Source organism: Ursus arctos, unplaced genomic scaffold, assembly GCF_023065955.2.
Source record: "Ursus arctos isolate Adak ecotype North America unplaced genomic scaffold, UrsArc2.0 scaffold_4, whole genome shotgun sequence".
NCBI lineage: Eukaryota > Metazoa > Chordata > Mammalia > Carnivora > Ursidae > Ursus > Ursus arctos.
Window position 1 is genome coordinate 19,597,558 of NW_026623056.1, and position 22,771 is coordinate 19,620,328.

The following is a 22,771-nucleotide window of genomic DNA, read 5'->3' on the forward strand; positions in this document are numbered from 1 at the left end:
TATGTTTCTGGGTACCACAACTTTGAAAAACAAATTGAGAACAAGGATCAGTTAACTCGGACAGGCACTAAAAAGCTAGCCGGCTCTATGACGCAGTAGTCTTGACACTTCCATCAATGCCATTTTCCCCCAGGGCCTCTGTGCTTTCTGACCTGTGCAGCAAGGGGAAGAGGAGACAGGGGCTTTGCTGGCAGGATCTGCGGGGAAATCTCGGAAGCTCATTCCTAAGACAACCATGTACCTGCCTGACTAGGTCTTCCCATCTCCAGGCCCTTTATGAAGTCCCATCCTCACCCGCAATCCCAGCATCCTCCCTCACAGTCTCAGATTCTATGACTCCTGTTCACGCTGATAAATACCTACGGAGACCTTCTCTTGTGCTCCCTGCTGTATTAGGCACCATGAAGCAACGGAAAGAAACATATTTCTTCCCCTAAGAAAAACTAACTGGAAAGGAGGCCTGTGTGCATTACTGAAAAGTTTGCATTATAGATATTTTTTAAAAGGAATGAAGCTTTAGTATCTTTATGCACCTTTAGTCATTCAAAATAAGCCTAGAAAGTGCTGCCTAAGAAGCCACTTAGAGGAATGCTTTAATTAATCCACCGAAATGCTTTGAAATGAACAAATCAAGGGCTTCTTTGTAAATGGGGGGGGGGGGGGGTCAGAAACTCAGAAAACAATTGATTCTCTTCACTATTTTAAACATTTTTGTCATAGTTTTACAATATTAATTTGTTCTGTTACAAGGGGAAAAATAACAGTCTAGAGATTTTTCGAGGGATCACATTTTCAGAATGATTGGAATCTAAAATCTGAAGGAGAAGTACAATCCGTCTGCCTGGAATGCTCTGCTGCTCCTTTCTACTTGTCAAAATTCTAACGACCTTTCATGGCTGAGTTCAAATATTGTCTCATTCAGAAAAACAGCAATTCCGTGCGGTTGCCTCTCCGTACTGCCTTCGAGCACCCGTGACCTGCCCCTTGCTTCGCAGCAACTTGAGTCCATGCCGTCTCTCGTCCCGGGGCCAGGCGCCCTGGAGCAGGGGCAATGTCTGTTTCACCTGCTCATCCTGTGTCTTGTGAATAGCAGGTTTTTGGATGATGTTAGAGCAGCGGTCTGGTTGCCATTCTGTGATGGATGACTCTGTCAGTTCAGATACACGTTCAGCTGTTTCCAACAGAGACCCCAAATGATAATGGCTGAAACAAGCTAGGAATTTCGTACTTGTTTACATAAAAAAATCACCCACAAAGAAACTGGGTCTAGCCAGGTAGCACTAAAATATTTGGAAGCCAGCCTCCTCTGATCTTGTTGCTCTGTTATCTCTAGTATGTTGCCCTTCTCTATGGGGTATAAACTGGATTATCTACCTTGTTTGTATCCCAGACCACTGGAAAAAGAAGAGGGGGAAGTAGAGTTCCCTGACTTCCACTGAAGGCACAACTAGGCAGTGGTACACATTGCTTCAACTCATATCCCATTGAGAAATTCATCGTATGGTCCCACTTAGCAAATGCTGTCCTAGAGCCCACTCCTATGGCACGTGAGGGCCTGGCGTGTACATTTCCTCAGCTCCGTGTTCCGTGAGTCACGTTGAGTTGCTTAAAACTGGCTACGGGAGAATTAACACTACAGATAATAATCAGGGCTTTTCTTTTTTTCTTCCAGAAGAGCTGATTAAAATTTACCAGTAATCCACTGGACCTAGCTGCAAGAGAAGCTAGAACATGTAGTCTTTTTTTTTTTGACAGCCGTGTTTCCAGCTAACAATTCTGTATACGGGAATAAGGAGTTGTATTTCTATAGAAGCTACATATGGATATTTGGAAACCATTAGAAGTCTCTATAAACATGACATCATCCAGAAACAGGAAAAGGAAAATTGGAAAACCTGTTTTTAACTGTGAGAGAACAGATCTACCTGTAAGTGTGTGTAGGTGGGGCTCATCACTGCCGTCTCCAGTCGTGGAGCACCGTGCGAGACGGAAGTTCAGCTTACCGGCGTGGACTCAAGCATAGACGTCTGGGCGGGGGTTGCATGAGTCAAACTCTGCCCTGACTGTTGGCGCTGTGCGAAAATGCAGCCCTGGCTTCCACCACTGCAAGTGTCCAGGCAGGAGCCGCACGATCCCTGACAATGTCTCCAAAGAGGAGAATCCATTCGGAATGGAGGTTACCCTGCCCATCTCCAAGTTCATCCTCCAGCCTCAAGCACACTTCTCCTGATCCCTCAGGTTCTTAGGGCTTCCAGTGCTCTCCTTTCCTGCACTTGCCACAGTTGTAATTATGAGCACAATCACTTGGTTCATGTCTGTCTTCTCCACTGGATTGTAGAAGCGGCGACTGTCTTGCTCCCCTCACATTGGGTCTGCTGTGGTGAGCAGAGGGCACGGCCACAGTGGGCACTCAGGAAAACAGGAGGGGAGTGGGGGACCGATGCTGCGCTTGTGAGCTTGTAAACTGCTCATGACAATTATTCTTTAAAAACAAGGTATTGAGATATAAAACAGAACAGAAAGCAAGTGAAGGAAGTGGTACAGAATACTACCAGACATCGAGGGGAACTGAACTCGATTCCAAGCTTCCTGGAAACGAAGTATAAAAAGAGAACACCCTGGGTTACCGAATTTGCTTTTTCTAATAGGACGAAACATGAGGAGCCCTCTGCAGAAGCCAAGTTTTCCCAGTGATTGATTAAAAGGAGACTATTGTTTGCTCCCAGTTAATGTGTAAGCATGATCGAACCTCTCCGAACTCCAAACAAGGCAGGGAAAGAAAAGCAAGCTCCCTCCACCCCTCTCCGCAGCTGTCCCACCCGCCCCAGTTCTTCCCCACTGGGGCTGCGCCGCTTGGCCTCTTCATTTCCCGTTCACGGATGGCTTACCATCCCTTGCTCCAGCTCTCCCCAATCTACCCCAGCTGCCATCATGTCACCAAAGGCAACAGCAAAACTGTCCAGGCTCTGTCTAAGCTCCCATTTTCATTGCAGTCGACATTTCTTAGTTATTTGAAGCTCTGGTCCTCGCTAGATCATGTCCTTGGTTCTGCGACACCAAACTTCTCTGATTTTCTTCCTGTCGTCCTAAATGTTCTTCCTCAGTCCCTGTGAAGGACTGCTTGGGCTCTGTTCCTCTATTCATGTTGGCATTCCTCAGGTTTTAAAAGCTTTTTTTCTTTGACCCTTTCATTTCTCACTCCACATAGTCTCCCAGGCAAATGTTATCTGCTCTAATGGCTTTAACTGCTGTCTAGATTCTAATGACTCCCAATTTCAGATCATCAGACTGGATCGCCCACGCGAGCTTCAGACCCACGGATTTAACTTCCTTGTGGATACCTTGCATGCTCCTCAAACCCTCATGCCCCAAATCGAGCCACTATTTTCCCTTCTTTGTAATCTGTTACTCTTCATGGGTTCCCCATCTCAGTGAAGGGCCCTGCCTTCTACCCCGCTTCTCACGATAGAAACCGTGTCATCATCTTTAACTCCTCCCTCTCTCTGACTCCTCATCCCCTCACATTCAACCACCCAGTCCTGTCAGCACCACTCCACTGATCGCTATCATCCATGTCACCACCGTCGTGCAGGCCCCTGGGTTTTTGCCACAAATCTTACTTAACCAGCTGTGCCCTGGACCTGCCCTCCAGAGTGGGCTTTCTGAGGCAACACTTGGAACTTGTACCTGCCCTGCCCCAAACTTATCAGTGGCCCTCCATGGCCTTCAGGATAAAGTCCTAACTCCATAATGAGGCTTAAACAGCCCTGCCTGGTCTGGCTTCTTCTTACCTTCCAGCCTTACCTCCTCCTTATTTCCAAACCCCACTCCGACAGTCCGCACTCCCACTAGCCGTACCACATCTGCTCTCCCATGGCACTTGGCGCTCTCTTGCCTCAGGGCCATTGCATGTGCTGCTCTGTTCTCTTCCCAGCCCTCTACACATGTCCTAGATTGCTCCAATCCCTCTTCCACTCTCACCTTTGAAGTGACTTTACGCTTTCATGCGTTCAGGAAATATTTCCTCAGCAACCTAGTGTGCGCCAGGCACAGCACAGGTACTTATAAATACAACAGTAGGCAAGGGACATGTGGCTTCTGTCCCTACGGTCCTAGTCCAAGAGGCTTTCCTTGATTTTCCAAGGCTGTGTGGGTCTCCTGTGGAACCCTGTCCTCACCCCACGTGACACTGTCTCCAGTGTATTTTAATAACTTTTAACCTAGGGTATAAACTAGATCAACAAACTTTCTGTAGAGGGACAGATGACAAACAACAAATATATTTGGCTTCGCGGGATATACAGTCTCTGTCCCAACTACTCAGCTACTCAAGTGGTGGAGGGAAAGCAGCCACAGATAATACATAAATGAAGAGACACTGCTGTGTTCCATGACTCTTCACAAAAGCAGATGGTGAGCCAGCTTTGGCCCATTGGGCAGAGTTTATTGAACCCCGGTCTAAAGAGCTAAACTACGATGTTCTTATTCAGCTTTGTATCCACAGTGCAAACGTGGTGCTCAACATAAAGGCTTCCCTATGAAAGTGTGTTGAATGAATAAGTAAATGGTAAGTGAGCAAATTAGGACAGACCTGTTTACTCTTTCTCCTGCGGCCATATCTCCTTGGTCACAATATGCTCCATATTCACTCTGTGTAGTCACGGAACCCTCAGTGGGGTAGTTTTTCATCTGTTTTGCTTAGCAAAACTCTTGTGTTGAGCAAATACCGTGCCAGAAGTTTTGGTTCCTTTGGCGGTCGTGGTCATTTTTTGAGACCTTTGTCACCCACTACCCCCCAACCATTGTTTACAACACGGTGTTGTTGTTGTTGTTGTTTTTTTTCCTAGATATGATAGTTAAATGTTGGAATATCCAGATATACTTCATCTAATTCATTACAGACTTAGTCATTTTATCCGTGTGTATTTAAACCTACTTTAAGACTTTTCTGGAGCAGGTAGAATATAAGGAAAAATTCAATTAAATCTATGCATAGAACATCTAAATGCACGGGGCGCTAGCAGAAACTTCAGCATGCAGTGGGGACAAAGATAACTCAGATAAGCTACAGTCACTAAGGCGCTTATAGTGCAGAGAGGAAATAGGAAATAAGTAGGTGAATAAGTAATTCTGATTCAGTGTAGGAAGTGCTAAGTTTCTTGAGGAAGGGATCAGCAAAGTGCTCTGGGACTTTCATAGGGAGTAAAATTTATTTTCAGCCAGAGATCAAAGAAGGCTTGGAGGGAGAAGTGTGTAATCTGGACGTGGAACGGTAGGTATTTGGATACTGATAGGGCACTAAAGGGCCTTCAAGACAGAGGAAAGTATAGGCATACCCGCAAGTTACTAGAAAGCAAGTTTTAATGAAGCTATGTCCAGGGACTGGCTGATAAAAGTGCAGCCAAACCCCTTCAAGAAGGTGCCAAGTCCATTCTGGTCTGGAATGCATTGATAATTGGGACATTATGCTCAGAGACTGCAAATTGACATTCTGTCGTCATCTCTCTTGGAATAGAAACCCTGATCCTTTAAAGTAATTAGCACCAATTTGGAGCATGGGTGCAAAAATAAATCACAAGTGTCCAAAAACAGATACACTAAGTTCAATGGTTAAGAAGCAAACGTTCTTATTAGCTCCGCCTATGTAAACAAAATCAGAAGCAATTAGCATTTAAAAATAGAAGAGAAAAGAAGAGTTCAAGTTCCCACTGGAAAATTATTATTTATATAAATGTCCACAATGATGACTTCCACTCGCCCTTTCTGATCTCAGTCATGTTATTTCAATGGCTAAAGGATCAGTGTTCTTTTCTGGAAGTGAGGAGAGAGAGCGGTGATTCTATGCATGTTTTCCTGGTTGGAACCGAGAGATGTGTGCCTGCTGACAGAAAAACAGGTAGGGCTTCATCTCCTCTCTCCTACCTCTTCATTGCGCCTCACCCTGTCCTCTGGGTGGATGAGAAGAGGATTTGCTGTGTCTCGAGATTGTCAGCAGATCTGCCCCCAGAAGCCCACTTGCACAAAGCAGAGTTGGCCTTTGCTAATGGAATGCCTGCCTGTGGGAGAGAGCCCCAGTGTCCCATCCTGAAGAAGGGTAGTGGCTCCCATGGACTAACCAGTGCATATTCCAGAGATGCCCTTGCAGTGCTCTCTGTAACATGGCAGGCCTCAGTCCAAGATGGAGTCTCACTGTGGATCCCGGTTGTGAGGATGGGGAGGGAAAATAGCCATGGAGTAGTTGAGGCACTGAGGCGGAGATGTGGGGATATTTGGTGAAATCAAGAACACCGCAGCTGGCTCAACAGGACCCTGAGGTGAACTAGCTAAGTCACTAACCGGCTATGGAAGCCTGGCCGAGCCAATTGCTCTTCTCGGCCAAATTTTCCTCATCCTTAACATTAGGGGCTGAACTGGGTTATCTTCTTGCTTATTCCATATAGTTTTGTGGTGGCTGTTTTTTCCCTTTTAAAGACATAATTCAAGTCTTTCATCTGCCTCTTTTCATCCATGCGCTTAGAAAGATGTGGTGAATGGAAGGTTGGGGGGGTGGGGTATAGGACTCAAGTATTTTTGTATTCCTCATATAAAATGTGTGAAAATCATCCCCATTCTTTGTTCCCTGAAAGACTGTGGCTTTAGGAACACAAGACTGACCTGGAGAACGCAGATTTCCACTTGGCAGGGGCATAGCAGAACCCACCTGACTGCCATCAGTCTGAGAAATAACCATCACATTTAAAGTTGGTGGGACTTTGGAATAATTAAGCACTAAAGGAGAAAGCATTTGCTCAGAGTGTTATGGTAAAGACAGCTATAGTTCAACCTCTTGGTTCTAAATCTTCTTTCCACCATGTCTTTCTTCCTCTAACTTTGCAATGTCTGATCAGGAATTGGGGTTGAGGGACTGACGAACATATGTCCACTTCAAATAAAAATATCAGTAGAGTTTTGTGGTGGCTGGGAGGCAGGAAGTGGATTAAATCTTGGATCATTAGTTTTTGTTAAGGCTTCCCTCATTTTTTCATACTTCCTTTTCCCCAAGTTTCTTCTTTCCCCTTGGATTAATATCAGTCACCCTGGCCAACCTTGCACATACAATTTTTTTTTTTTTTGCTAAATTTAAGAGCCCCGATATCTCCTTCTTGTGTATCTTTCCATCTACCAGTCAGTGTCTATTCTAACACCTCATCCACACTTTCTTCAGCAATTACATCAAGCTTTTCTAAGTTCCTTGTGTACAGGTCCATCTCCTCTGTTAAGCTGTAGCTATTTGAGAACTGGAAACATCTTTGTATCCCTATTTCCTAGCCCAGAAATTCTGCTCAGTTGTTTATTGAATAAATTAATGGAAGAAAGAGGCCCTTCATCTGTATCCAGACTGTGCCCTAGAAGCCCCCCGGAGTGATGATAAGCTTAGTAGTAGCCTCCATTTTATCCTTTAAAAGGAATCAAGCACAGTCAGAGAATGGGAAGATCTGTCTTAGAGGCATCAGATCCCCTCCCTTATGTCTCTATGGCTGTAAACTCAGGGCTCATCCATGACCGCTCAAGTGTGATCAGAGTACACAGAGGAATTCTGTCCCGGCTTATGAGATGGGGGGAAAGAGCAAGAAGCCAACTCCTAAACTTTGGGTTGCCAGTCTCAGCATGAGAGCATACCAGAGCCAACCCCCCACTGGCTTTGGCCAGGGGCCTGAGTCTGTTTTCTGTGCATCAGCGTTGGTCAACCTGGCCACTGGGAGGGGATCCTGGCATGGGTCCATCACAGGCATGGTACCTAATACAATTTTGGGTAGAGTGGGAGACTGTATGGCCTCTTTGCTCAGAGCTTGGAGGAAGAGAAGGAGGGGGAGATGATACAAAAAATTATCTGACTTCTGTCCAACAGGGCAGGCAGGAGAGCAAAGGGGAACCTTCTCAAATGTTGGTGAAAGAAGAGTTGGCATAGTATGGGGAGGGAGAGGAAGTCCTTGTGGACAGGAGAGAGAGAAAGTGTCTGGACTGAGGGTGGAGGAATGAAGAGAGAACAAACCAACATGGAAAGAAGGGAAGGAGGGAGGAAAGGAGTGAGGGAGGGATGGAGTAAGGGAGGAAGGAAGGAAGAGAGGAAGGAAGGAAGGAAAAATGAGAAAAAGAGAAAGGCGCAGACATCCAGAGAGCGCATCAGAACTAGATGGGGAATGAGAGAAAAATTGGAGGACAGGAAAGACAAGTGGAGAAACAATGAAGGAGTGTGGGTGCACGCACAGGACATGGACAACTTAACGGCAGCCTGACCTGCTTAGCTCAGGAGACTTTCCTTTGTGAGTCTGGCACAGGGAAGATCTGTACACAGAGGAAAATGTGCTGACTCCTGCCCAAGGCCTGTCGGAGGAGAGAACAGATCAATTAACCTGGGTGGGGCTCTCCTATGCCAGGCCTGGCACTGCCAGTTCTCGGTGCCTGGCCAGCTCAGGCCAGGCCAACGACTCTCACATGACCGCTAAGCCGTTAAAGGGCCATCAGCTGCAGGGAAGAATCAGCTCTTTGCTCTGAGAAAGACCCTCTTCCTGTGCTGAAAGACCCTCCACTGGCCTGGCCACCACCAATCTGCCAGGCCCAATCCTGCACCCAGTTAGACCATTCCCCTTGGCCTGGGGAAACTGGCCATTGGGAATCTGAATAGACTTTGAGGACCCTCTGGGGGTCAGCAGAGCCTGGTACATCCAGCTGATGGAATGATCCTGGGGCATATTTGTGGGTGGGGCAGAAGCTTCTGGAACAGAATATTCCCATAGATCTTGAGGGTGAGGGGCATGACTGATTCCATTTCAAGGACAAGCAAGTTTTCCAGGAAGGGCACATTTGAGCACAGCCTTAAAGATTGAGTAGGACCCACCGGGCAGGCAGAGAAAACTGAGGGATCCTACAGCATGGGCAGCTCGGGTCAAAGTGGAAAGGTGCTCATCTGGAAGCTGAATGGTAGCAGACCGGCAGGCCTGGCAACAAATAAGGCTGGGGTGGTGGTGGGTCCAGATCAGGACAAATATAAAGGCACAGAGACACTCAACATTTTAGTCAAAAGGGAGCTTGGAGATGATACAGATCATTCTTCTCATTGTATTTTTATTTTTAATTTTGTATGTGTGAAGCAGACTTTATTGAACAGTGCCTGAGGTTGGACACGGAGGAAGGGACATGATAACAGCTCAAATTGTTTTGCACTCAGATGTTGTTCCTCTTAAGAGACTGACTGCTTTACCTCGTGTGGTGGCCAGCCTCTGTCTCCTTGGTGGCTTTTCTCTCTTAGGGGCCTTTGCTCCCATCTCAAGTCCTCATCCATCCCTCCAGACAGCCCCTGGCCTCGTCAGCTGTCTCTGCTGGGCCTCCCCGAGGTACCCATGGGTATCAGGGAAGACCAGAGCCTCCTATCCTCCTGCCTCGGAAGGCAGGTGTTCGCTTGTGTTTGAAAAGTTCAAAAAGTAATAAAAAGTTAAAATTCCCCTTACGCAGTTTTTTAAATATTACACAATGGAGTGAAAGTTTCCTCGTTTAGTCTGTTAACATTTATCAGTCAAGATATTTTCCTAAGTTAAGTCAAATGTATCTCCTTCTCCACATGTATGTGTATGTGTGTATCTGTGTCTACATATATATATGTATGTATTTATAGAAAAGGAATTACGCCTCACATATTGATCTGTTTTTTATTTAAAACTCTATTGTGAAAAAATGTCCTACTCCATGCCTCTAATGCAGTCTAGTCCGTAGACTAGATATATCATAAGTTTTCAACTGTTTTTTTGTTAATAGACATTTATGATGATGATTCACCCCCTTTGCCTTTACATGTGAGGCCTCTGCAAACAACCTTGCATATGAAGCCTTATGTACTCTTGCTAATATCTTTATAGGATGGATTCCTAGAGGCTAGTTTGCTAAATCAAAGAATACGCACACTTTCCATCTTACTAGGAATTCCGTCGCTCCTTTGAAAAAGGCTGTACTGGTTGATACTCCAATGGACAGTGGAAAGTGCTTCCTCCACGCTCAGCCTCCTGCCCAGGAACTGCCTCATCACTTGATGGATGAAGAGATGCCGCAGAGGGAACTGGCAGCTGTCTAATCATACCCACGTAGGTATTGGCCACGCTGGCATCAAGCTTTCAGATCTGCGGTCACTATGCGAGATAATGCATGTAAAGTACTAAGGATAGTGGCCGGCACAGTGTAAGTCCTCACTAAATAGTGGTTGTTGCTCTTATGAAAGCACGCTGCCATGGTAGGGACCTACCAGAAGCTTCCATAGCTGGTTCTGTGTGGAAGATGAACTGGAAAGGAGAGAGAAGAGAGGTCGGGAGGCTCCAGCAGCTCCTTCCAGACTGAGTGAAATGCCCCTTCTTCTGTGCTCCTAGCACCGCCCTTACCTCTTCCCGTTCAGTGTAATTAGTTGATTCCTCGTCCACCATAATACTGTCCCTGGAGGACAAGAGGTATGTTCTCTGCCATCAGAGAGTGATGACCATGGGCTAGGATGCTGTAGTCTCCCTCAAATACCCAGAGGGAATTTGAAGCCATAAACTTCTGAGTTTGAGACTCTCTCACTCTATTAGTGTTTTAATGCCTGAAAATTACCAAGGAGAGAGAGACAGTCATTACACCGTAAATTATCATGTGAGTCTCCTCCTCTCAATGAGGACGCAGCCTCTTTAATGGAGGAATCATATCTCAACCTTCTTTTATCGTGTTTTCCACCATGACAACTAGTGTGCTGAGGAAGGCACGGAGGAGGCCCTGGATACATACAAAGTGGGGAAAAGTAACGGAACTGGTGTTTGGTGCGATTTAAGGAAACCCGTCCCTTTGCTTTAGAGTCATGTGTGCTTTGTGTTGATTGATGAAATCACCATGTGGCTATTTAGCTAAAAGGCCAGTTCACCTTTGCAGAGCATTGACCACACTGTCAGGACTGCCCTGAGAACGGTGCTGCCCTCTGCGTCATGCTCACCAGGCCGTGCCCCACACGCTTCAGCGGCAAGCTGTGCCCCTGGGTGGGCCAGAAAGGAATGTCTGGGGAAATGGGATTGTAGAAGGTAACAGCCACTGGGAGAATTTGGCCCCAACGCTGAGGACTCTTCAATCAATATGCATGACTTTCAGAATTCCTATTTTAATCAGCGAAACGGAAATGAAATTCCAATGTAGCTTTTAGTTTAAAAAAAATTACAAGTGGTATATGATATTCATGCATACCATTTCCTCTGAAATTCTTTTTAAGAATTGAAGAAAATAACCATATAACATACTGGAAAGAACACTAGCCTAGGCGTCCAGAGATTTAATTTCATGCCCTAAATTTATCACCTAGTAGCTATGTGATCAAAAGCAGTCACTTCCCCCCATCTTACCTCATTTCACTTATATATAGAATGAGAGGTTTGATGCTATGTAAGCTCCCCTTCAACCCCTGGCAATAAATGAGTCCATAATTCCCTAATTCGGGTTGAAGACCCATCCATCCATCCATCCATCCATCCATCCATCCATCCATCCTTTCCACAAATATTTATTGAATTTCTACTTGTCCTATGTCCATGCAATTCGAGGCTTCTCCTTGAGTTGGTGGATTGATGGCATCCTCCTCCTTCCAAGCACCAGATTCAACATCTTGTGTAAATTCCGACCCTCTTACTCTCTCACCCGCTTCACCTTCAACTAGTCTGCAGCGTTTATTCTTTCTCTGTGTTTCTCTGGTCCATCCCATTCTTTCCATGCCTACTCCACTGCTCTCCTTCCAGTCTCCCCAGCTCTCACTTGAGCTGCTACAAAACTTCCGAAGTGAACTCCCAGCCTCAATAATCTTCCTTCCTGATCCACTCTACATGCCATGCCTAGAGTTATCCCTAGTCTTTCATTTTAATCAACATCTTTTGAAGGCTTGTTGAATGTAGACGCTGTGCCCGGACCCTTAAGGAGCTCACAATCCAGAGAGGAAAGCAGACAAGATCAAAGGATAAGGACAATGTGATGCTGGGCTGCCATGATGGAGAAGGGCTCAGAGGGTTGGGTTTCTTCCTTTCCCTGGGTAAGAGCTTCCTCCTCAGTTTTCCCCTCTTCTATGCATCTCACAGCACTCTTATGCGTGTCTTCTAGCATCTCACTCAGCACATCCTTTCACCATTCATTCTCCACTTTCTCTCCTCAACCAGACTGTGAGCTCCTTGATGGCAGGGATCTTAATCAACTCAAGCGCTCCTTCTAAGTCATAAACCTTGGGTGGCTCCTTTTTGCCCTCAGGGGGGAGTCTAAACCTTTATATTGGCCGCTTAAGGCCCTTACGTGTTTGGATCTATCTTTCCAATTAACTGTGCTAATCAGCCCATATTCCGTCCTATCCCAGTCCCAAACCCGCTTCCTCCCACCCTGACATAACCTCTCTTAGGTACACAGCAGTTTGACCATACCCAGTACTTGCACATTCACTGCCTTTGGGTAAGCCATTCTGTTCTTTCCCTCTTCTGCGAATACCCAATACACTTTGTCCCCCCCTCCCCTTTCTCCCCCACCTGCAGGGATTTGCCTGGAGGGTCCTATCCTCTTTTAAGGTCTAGTCAAAATTCTACTTTTTTCAAGAACTTGCAGAGAATCAGATCTACCCACTCAGAATTAATTTTTACCTGCTTTCAAATATTCCTTATGGCAAATGTTCTAACACATGGGTAGTCTGTCATCTGCAGAGGTTTTTGTGAACCTTTCTGTATATTTCCTCTATTATGAGCTCCTGGGAAGAAGCGCCTATGTCACTTGGTTGTTGGGATGCTTTGTAGCACGGATCCTAGAGCCCAACACAGGCTCACTCTGTGCCGAGCAGTTACCATATGCCACGTACCGCACAGGCTTTATGACATTTCATCCGCACAGCAGACTAGGAAATTGGGCTCAGACAGAGGCTAAGTAACCTGCCCAAGGCTCCAGCAAGTATATGACACAATTTAGATGTGAGCACAGGTACTTCATAACAAGCAGCCTACACTGCTTCTCTACAAGCAGGCACGATGAACGCTGATGGTTTTATAGCCATTTAAAGGAGAGGTTGAAAATATACTTAACAAGCAGATCCTGATTCCCCAGGGGGAGATCTCTCTCTCTCTCTCTCTCTCTCTCTCTCTTTATTTAAATCCAACTTAATTAACATATAGTGTAGTATTAGTTTCAGAGGTAGAGGTCAGTGATTCATAATTTGCATCTAACACCCAGTGCTCATTCCATCCTGTGCCCTTCTTAATGCCCATCCCCCAGTTACCCCATCCCTCCACCCCCTCCCATCCAGCAACCCTCAGTTTGTTTCCTAGAGTTAAGAGTCTCTTATGGTTTGTCTCCCTCCCTGTTTTCACCTTATTTTTCCTTCCCTTCCCCTATGTTCATCTTCTAAGAGGGTTTCTTTTTTTTTTTTTTAATGAGTTGGCATCTGATGTCGCCCTTGAAGACCGAGTAGAAATTTGACAAAGAAAAAAAGGTAAGCATATTAAAATTTGAGAATAAAATTTGAGCTATGCCCCTGATAAAGTGAATGAAGAATGTTTGGGGGGAAAAGATGGGAGTGATTTACTGACTTACTTCACCAGCCAGACTGTAAGTAACTGAGGGAAGGACATGTCCTGGTCTAGCTTGGGGCTATACCTCTAAGTCTAATACAGAACACATGTTGAATCAATATTTTGTAGAAACTAACCTACTCGATAAGTACTATCCAAGCATTCTCCGTGTTCATATAATTTTAAATTCACTCTTGGCTAGAATGCTACACCCCCTCCCTGCCTTTGTGAAGGCTTTAAAAGCCCAAACCTAAACTTTCAGACCCTGAAAGTGAAACCTCCAGGCGCTAGAAATTTCACTGACCGACCCAGTTTCACTGACTGCCTGAGTGAAAAACAAACATAAAACCAACAGAACGAGCTATGAAAAATCAAATATGAAAAAAAAATTTCAGTTCCAAGAAACTTACGTATTTTCAGTAATGTGCCTCCTGCAGGGAAACCTGAGTGCTTGGGTGGCATGTCAGTTTCATTTCCAGCTTTGACCTTCTGTCTCCTACCGAGAGAGGAAAAGCCCCTCCACCCAGCAGCTGTGCAAGGGCCCTGGGTCTGAAGACACAGAGGGAACTGAGGCAGAATCTATGAGGTTCTTCTCACACTGTACTGTTCTGTGTTAGAATAAGCTGTAAGCAGGCCTGGGTCGGTGAGCATATTCAGATCGCAACATTTGTTGAATCAGTGAGTCAGAAAATGGCTTAAAGCAGAGCTAGTGAGCAGGGAATGTAGCATGATCAAGTAGAAAATGGGTTCAACTTGGGGCCGAACGAGCCTGTTTCTTCTCCACCATATATTAGCTGGGCGGTCCTGAGCGGTCCCCTCCCTCCTCTGGGCCTCAGTTTCCTCTTGCAGTGCTGACATACTGGGCAGATCTTCCTTATGGTAGGAGAGAAAAAAAATGCATGCAAAACATCTAGAGTTGTTTTTAAAAAGGAAATATTTCTGAAAAGCTCTCCATGTGCATGGGAATCTGGGAATGGGAAGGTTTTCCCCTTTACTTTAACCCAAGGGTTCCCAGCCGTGGCACAGTTAACATTTTGGGCTAAATGCTTCTTTGCTATAGAGGGTGTCCTGTGCATCGGGAGATGTTTTGCTTCGCCTTTGATCTCTTCCCACTGATGCCAGTAGCATCCACTTCCGTCTCCCTAGCTGCAGCAATCCAAAGTGTCTACAGACATTGCCAACTGTTCCCTGGAGGCAAAAACATCCTCTGTTGGGAACCATAGCCCCGGAGCCACATTCCCAACCCAAACTGACAGACTCCTTAGAATAATGTAGCTGATGATGGACTTGGGAGTGTGTGGAAACCAGGCACCATGGCTCCCTCCACTCCTAAGGACCTGGGGTTGGGGCGTCCCTGGGAATTCAGGAAAATTGGAAGTGCACGCAGTCTGGAAGCAGCAAGCTGGCATCTGTGTCCCTGCATTATCACTCGCTGGCTGTGTGACCTTCATTCTACTGCTTAACCTCTCTGAGCCTCAGAGTCCTAATGGATTCAAAGGAAGTGACACCTCTCCTCCATGAATCTTCCTGCTATCCTCCCCACCTCCCCCCCCCGAAAGGTTGTTAGGAGGACTAAAAGTAATGTATGTGAAAGCACTGTGGGCTAAAACAGCACAAGACAAATATGTAAAACACTCTAAAGATTTTTTTTTTCCTGAGAAAACACAGAAAAAGAACTTTATTCCTGGATAATTTTTCCGTCAAGAGCAGCGAGAGTGACATTGCAGGTCCCCACCACAGCAGTGAGGAAAATAAATAAGGGAGGACATTCTCAAGGAATACTGGAGTACAGTACCAGCTTTAAGGCTGAATATCTACTGGGCCATGAGTTAGCATTTTTTCCAGTGAAAATGCAAGACCTCCTCAAAAAAGGCATTATGCTATCAGGCCGAGGTGAGAATGTGCCATCTGGCTGTTCACACACCCAGAAGTAACTGAGCCTATGCTAGCTCCTTCTCCAACCAGGCTGTCAACCTGGAAGATGCCCAGGTGACTCACGTCTGCAGCAACGGAGAACTTCAGAACCATGAGGGGGCTTTTGAATGGTGGCTGGTTCCGCAGAGCGGGCGTCAGGGAGCTCTGGTCCCTCCTAGTCAGGCTAGAGTGGGCATCCCTCCCAGCGTGTCACACCAAGCCAGATCCCTCCGGGGACAGGGTTTGAAAGGTACTCTGCAGTTGTGGGGAAGTTCACACCTAGAGTAACATCCCCACAAGCAGACGAAGTACCAGGTCGACAGGCTGATGACTGTCCAGGATTCTTAATAAGCTCAAAAACAACCTAGAATCTCAGATCAGAAACCTCTAGGATCCAAGGGACAGGTACCAGTGAGAAGGAATAATTTAACTCACACTGGTAAATGCTTTGGTTTGTGGACTGCTTCTTCGTCCTTTGAGGGTAGTACACCATAGTGGCTTGGAGAGTTCACTCCTGAGCCCAGAGTGTGTGTCCTGGCTCTGCTCCCGGCTAGCTGCGTGTCTGCGGGCACCCAGGGGGGACTGTGCAAATGCTAGCCGGACCTTCCACATGCTGCCTGGACCTCTGAGGTCGGTGATGTAGTCGCCATCCCTTTGCAGATGTGGAATCTGAAGTTCGGAGAAGTGCACCCCAACACATCACCCCCACACCCCTTGGCCCTACTCTTTCTGTGAAGTTACTCTCCCTTCTGTCTCTGCTCCCTAAATGCCACCGGTCCCTCGAGTGGGCTCCAAGGCTAGCTGGTCTACAAACTCTGCCTCCAGAGCGGAATGAACCTCGGCTGCCCCCCAGCTCCACAGCCCTTGGTTCGGATCTCTCCGGAGCTGCGGCGCTCAACGGGCCACAGCAGGCAAGAAAAAGCACCGAGAGAACGACATGACCCACGCACCACTGCAGACTGTGGCGAAGACCAGAGACAGACCCAGGCGACAAAGGCAGGTTTCCTCCCTGAAGCACGCGTGGTGGCTTCCCTCGTCGCACCGTCTAACACAGCGTGGGACCTTGCAGAGCCACGCCCCCCCTCCCTGTTCTGTTTCCAATCAAAGCTACCTCCACATATGCTCCCCCGTCCCTGTTCCCGACGGAGTGTCTCAGGGGGTGGAACAGCTCCGAGTCGACTCCGCCCCCGCCGCACCCCAGGGCCACAGGCCGCAAGTGCTCAAGCGTGTGGGGGGCACGCCGCGGAGGAGAGCCGGCGGCCCGCAGTCACCGTGCTGAGTGACGGCAGAGCGGAGCACGGTGACACCCAGGTTACCTGAACCGAAACCCGGCCGCCACGGAGGGTAGTGTGTGCACCGTGTTTCACTATGACTGAGTGAACAACTAGAGATCCACGAATCAAACCTAGAAACGTGGCCCACTGGCTGGCACACTGGAAAGAAACGAGGAATGGAAAAGGCCTGTGGGCGGGGCCTATCTTATCAGCTCTAGCACGATCTATAGATTACTGCAGCCTGGGCATGTGGGAATGCTGTTCTCCCTGCTGGTTAAAAATTGTCTTTTTTTTTTTTTTTTTTAAGATTGTATGTATTTATTTGAGGGAGAGAGAGGGAGGGAGAGCACGGGCACGTAGAGGGAGAGGGAGAGGGAGAAGCGGACTCCCCGCTGAGCAGGGAGCCCGACGTGAGACTCCATCCCAGGACCCTGGGATCAGGACCTGAGCTCAAGGCAGAGGGTCGACTGACTGAGCCACCCAGGCGCCCCCCAAAATGTAACTTTTTAAATCATTGAAAAGCTCTATTGTTATTGTTCATTGAGGAAGATACAGAAAAGGTCCAAAGGTACAGATAAGAGAGACCATCTCATCCTGGGGAGTTAAGTACTCTCACATTTCGTTACTGTTCCCTTGTCCTACTTGACTGATCTTATGCAGTTGAGCTCAGTCCGATCCCGTGTATCTCACATGTTTTACTTATTTTTGAATAAATAACACATGCAGAAGGTACAAAGCTCGAAAGGCACAAAGGAGCAAGGAGTGAAGTCTCTCTCCCACTCCTGCCTTCCACCGCTCAGCTCTCCCCCAGATCCCTCATACCTCCTTCCAGAGGAGTCCTGTGCCTACCTCTGGGCAGTTTTCTGAGTGAGTGAGCAGCCCTAATCATTCAAGGTTCTCAGGAACCAAACATGGTCCCTCCTGGAGCGTCCCAGTGCTGATAAAAGACAACATTTTACTACTTCCGTCAGTACATCACCAGAATTAGGTAGTGCAACTCTTTAAAAAGAGCATTCTTCGTTGACAAAGGTGGTTGGAGGTACTCAACCAAGATACAATCCTTTAACAGGTTCCTGTCCCAAAGATTTCCTGAGATGGTCCCCGTGGCCTCTAGTGGTTTACAAGAATGTAGACTTGACATCAGAGTCTGTGTGTGCCTGGCTTGTCGTAGCTAAGAAAGATACGAAGAGCAGAGGCCACATCCCTCAAGGCAGGCCTCTCCTCCTCCCCAGACCCAACCTGGCAAGGACTTTGTTCTGCCCCAGGGGACTAGGCTGCGAGGTGTGGGAAGAGTGGGTGGGGGAATTCTAGTTCCAATGAAGCAGTTTAAAGAAAGTCGTTTTCACAAAATCTAGCTCAAAATAGAGAGAACCATTCTATGCTTACCCAAACTTCGTCCTCTCCAAACTCACCTCCCCACTCCACATACAAGGGAGTGGAGGAGCTGTTCCCAGGATTTTCCTTGCGATCTGGTGCGCTGTGCTGCCCCACGGGCTTTCATTGTCACAAGTCGTCCTACTCTGAGCAAGCACCACCCACCATCTCATTGTGGATCTTCTTCGCCGCAGGCAGTTTCCAGAGTTTTTCAGGAATCAGGCTACAGTTTGGAAGTTTATTTACCAGTGAAGTGAATTTCTATCTGCTCTCCTTCCTCTCCTCCCAGTACCCATCTGAGAAAGTTACAGAAGGCATCTCGGATTCACAACACCCCCCGCCAACCCCCCACTGAATAACACGTCGTCTGGCAACAGGAGGCGTTTGATTACATTTGGATGGAACGCCTGCATCAACTCCAGTTGTCCCCGAATTGGAACTGATGGGCCTCACGTGCCGCAGCCAACAGTTTGCCTTCACCCACTCCCCTCTCTGAAATGAACCTTTCTCTGGGAAAACAAGAAACCTACGTGCCATCCTGGGTGAGAGACGAGCAAGAGCTGTGTCCCAGCGTCGCATCCCAAGCATGGCAGGCAAGAGCACACTGAGGGGTTTCCAACAGGGAGCTGTGGTTCTGGCATCTCTGGAGAGACCCTCCGAACCAGAGGACGCAAATATTCTCCCTGGGGCGCTGCAGTCTCCGTGTTTAATTCAGTGCATGGGCATTGAGTCCTCACCGTGTGCAGTATAAGGCAGCAGGGTACTATCCCCTTGAGCAAGCCTCCATAATCGGCCTCCCCATGCTCTGTCTTGGCTCAGTCACTGCAGCAGGCCGAGTAATGGCTCCCCCAAGATAGCCACATACTAATACCCAGGACCTGTGAATGTGTTATATTACACAGCAAGGGGGGAGATTACAGTTGCAGATGGAATGAAGCTGGCAGACTTAAAACATAGAGACTCTCCAGGACGATCCATGCAGCCACAATGGAATCACCAAGGTCCCCAACTGGCAAGAGGGAGGCCGAAGCATCAGGACCAGAGTGGTGGCATCAAGAGAAAGACTCAACCTGCCATTGCTGGTTATGAAGATGTAGGACAGGGCTATGAACCAAGGAACATGGGCCGGGAAGTCTGAAAAAGGCAAGAAAATGGATGCTTCCCTAGAGCTTCCTTGATATTAGCTCCGTGAGGCCGCTTCAGACTTCTGACCTCTAGAATGATAATATCTGTGTTAGTACACAGCAGTAGGAAACCGAGACAGTCACTGTGGACTTGCCATGTGCCAGGCCTGGTGCCGGATGCCAAGGGAACATTCCCACAGCATGTGGTTTGTACGGCGTATCAATCATGGGGGTCCCACCAGGGAGACAAGCCCTGAGTCTAAACACAGGGAACCGAATGCAGGTCACCGGCTATAGAGGTGATCGAAGAAGTTGAAAAGTCAGTCTATCTATCAGCAACAGCAGGGGGTTGCTACTAGGCTGGGCCGGAGGGACACAGAGAGGAGGCCATATTACCGGAGTGCGGAGGTCAGGGCCACCCAGCGGAAGCTGGACCACGGTGGGCCAATCCAGCAGGAGCTGGGGTCATGGGCGGACAGACACCTGGTGTAGATGCTTCTGAGGCAGAAAGGGGGAGAGAGATACCCTGTATCCCCCTTTCTCCTGACTTCGAATCTCCTGCCAAGGCCTCCACTGGCTGTTCCCAGACAGAAGCTAGCTGCCCGGGGAGCTTGGGCTATGCAAGGGTCAGCCCTCCCGCAGCACAGAGCAGAGCTGGGAGAGAACAGTCAGTAGGTGACTGCATTTGCAGATGAATATATTAGCCCAAGACATCCCCTTTCCGCATCGGTCCCCATGAACCTTGAAACACAGTTTATTGTTTAAAATCCAAATTCTTTCCCTGGCGTCTGAGATCTTACGTGATCTGGCCCATCCCTAACTTCTCTGTCTGCGTTCTCCAAAGTTCTCCCCTTCTTCACAACACCCCCACCACACTGGCCTTTGCTCTGTTCTCCACATGCCAGAAAGCCTCACCTTGGGACCTTGCACTGTTTGCCGTAGCCTCTGCTGGAGAACAAGAAATTAATGTGTTTGGTGTGGAATCATTACATTAGCCTACCCGAACTAAAACAGTGCCCAACGACAAAGAATTCTCCATGCCTGGTCCACAAGTGGCCCTTAATAGTTACGGAAGCAACTGAATGTGAGACACGCAATAATTATGCATTCAGTGACGCAGGGTCTTTTTCTTACCCTGCCTCCTGCCCCACCAAGCTGTCGGAGGAAAGGGAGGCATTACGTTCATCTACATACTTTCGATGACTTTCACTGGACCTGGACCTTAGTAGATGCTCAAGGGGTGTGTGTTGCTCTGAGTTTCTAGGCGACGTGAGGAAGCCAAGAGGGGCATAGCCCCATCTAGAAGTGCAACTTCTAGGAGTAGTTCAACATCGCCACAGGTCCCGACATTTGTGCGGCTCTTCTGAGTTTACCAAGGGCTCTCCACTTGGTCCTTACACTGACTCTAAAAAAATAAATGACTCTTACGAGTCCCACTTTCCAGAAGATGAATCTGAGCTCACAGCGGTTAATTATCTTGCTCCAGATCTTACTTTTTCAAGCAAGGAAGCTGAAATTAATTCATTGTTCCAAAAATATTTATGGAATGCTGGCAACGTGCTAGCCCCTGGCTCAATCTTCTGCACGTAGTAGGGGCTGGGGAAACACAGGAACTGGCAGTTCCAAAGAAATTGGCATGAGCTCCCAGAGGATAAAAGGGAGGCCCCCAGTTCCAGCCGCGGACCCGAGGAGCAAGACGGTTACCTGTGTTCTCCAGCTGGGGTTGGCAGGGACCGCCGTGCTGCTGGTTGTGCCTCAGAGCAAGGTTCTGGGTGGTCGGCCCGACGTGCCTGGAGGCAACATTGCAGCAAGCCCTCAGCAGCTCTCCCACTTGCCCAGGCTAACAGCTCTGGCGTTCTGAGTCGGCCCTTTTCCATATATTCTTTCCTCCTTCCTGTGCCAAGATTTCAGGAGACGATTTACAGTGGGTTCCAGGCCATTTAGCTCAGTCAAAAATTTGGGTGAAAGTTTCCTCCCAGCCATCCCAGGCCACAGATAACCCATCAGGGTGTGACAGCCAGGGGGAAGGAGGGGGAAGAAACACCAGGGAGATTTTGAGTTGCAGGATTGGACCAGAAGTTTCTGCAGCTGCTGCATGTGACCGCTGTCCTCTGGCTGTACAAAATGTGTCCGCAATGGGTTGGTTGGGAAACTTAGGACAAGATACCAAAGAGACAAATCTTGTCTCACTAGAGATGGCAGAGGCCCCCGGAAGGTGGCCTGCAGGCCGGGCTCTCGGCCAACACGAAGAGGGCCAGCGCGGGGGTAGGAAGGGGCAGGTGGACGAACAGGACGAGAAGGCTAGGTGGCCAGATCTTCGCAGGGGCTGGGCCTTGCCCAGCCTGCCGGCACTCCTCCCGTGCTTGAGCGCCTCTCTCTGTAAGTAAATCCCGGCAGCTCTTACAGTGCAGGATGTCCCACATACCGTCCGTCTGAGGTGGGGTAAAATACAAATATGCCTTTTCATAATAGCTTTACACCTGGAGCACCAGAGGACCGGTTTATTACCTTGGTAAACAAAAGTTCAAATTCAAGCAGAGTACAAACTTTGCCCAAGGCACTTCTGACGGTGCACCTTGTGTTTGTGAAGTGAACTCGATATATATACGATGTGAAGCAATGGAAGGCTGGGCTTTTTCTTTTTCGTTTTTTCCCCCTCTCTCTCTTGTCTGATTTCCAAGGTTTAAAAGTTCATGGGCGTGTGGGGTGAGTGGGGGAGGAGGTGCAGAGAGAGAATTTACTTTGGCTCTGGTTTTTTTGAGCATTTTGAAATCATGCTGTCTGGTGTGAAAAAAATATGTGAGCCAATTTGTACTGTTTTCCAGCGAGAGAGTGTGCTTCTTTCTGCTCTCATGGTGACAATTAGGGTTTGTGGGTGGGAGACAGGGTAAACCAGTTTGGGGAACACATAAAGGAAACAGAATTTGCATTGAACTTAAACATTAAAAAGCAATAAATATTTATTCAGTGCCTCTTTTGTGCCAAGCCCAGCCCCATAAACTTTGATAAACACAACCACAGGGAATAGGAATTATTGATCCAAATGTCCACTTTACAGGTGAGAAAACTAAGGCTAGAGCTGTGGAAGACATTCCAGCCCCAGCCTTCTAATTTCCGATAACGGGGTTTCTGTACTGCCCTCCTCTCTCTATACGAGGTCCCAGACTATGTCCTATCCTGTCGCTTGTTTGTTTGTCCTTCCTGTGCTCCCTACTTTCATGCCTCATTCTCTGCCTGTACTTGGGGAAGCGACTGATCTCCACTGTTGGCTGCATTTCTACTTGGAGGATTTCCCTACCCTTTAGCAGCCACCTGCCCGTCTGTACCACTCTCTTACCAACCCGCACCTCCGTGTGTTCACGTGCAAAGGATGCAAAACACGTGGACTAGATTTCTCCTCCAAGCACACAGAAGCTTAAAAGCAAAGGTAACCACGGCAAAGCAAGAACACAGGTCATGTTTGGTCGGCTCCATGAATGCATCTGCGTTCTCCCATCCTCAGCCTGAATCA

At 47.8% G+C, this 22,771-nt stretch overlaps 1 protein-coding gene and 1 long non-coding RNA gene across 8 annotated transcripts in view; one reads left to right on the top strand and one right to left on the bottom strand.

The window, feature by feature from the left end:
- The window catches only part of BCL6 (BCL6 transcription repressor), an 84,057-nt gene extending 63,006 nt beyond the window's left edge, over positions 1-21,051 (bottom strand). Inside the window, exon 1 of the mRNA XM_044383416.3 lies at positions 20,965-21,051. The gene's annotated coding sequence lies outside the window, so the exon portion shown is untranslated. The remainder of the gene's footprint in view (positions 1-20,964) is intronic.
- Positions 1-22,771, top strand: part of LOC123000918 (uncharacterized) — a 94,690-nt gene that overhangs the window by 40,174 nt on the left and 31,745 nt on the right. For 4 of the 7 annotated variants that reach the window (XR_008957388.1, XR_008957383.1, XR_008957389.1 and 1 more), the window contains one exon: positions 1,673-21,639. This is a non-coding gene — a long non-coding RNA (uncharacterized LOC123000918). The remainder of the gene's footprint in view (positions 1-1,672; positions 21,640-22,771) is intronic. The other 3 variants (XR_008957385.1, XR_008957386.1, XR_008957384.1) reach the window with 3 other exon arrangements.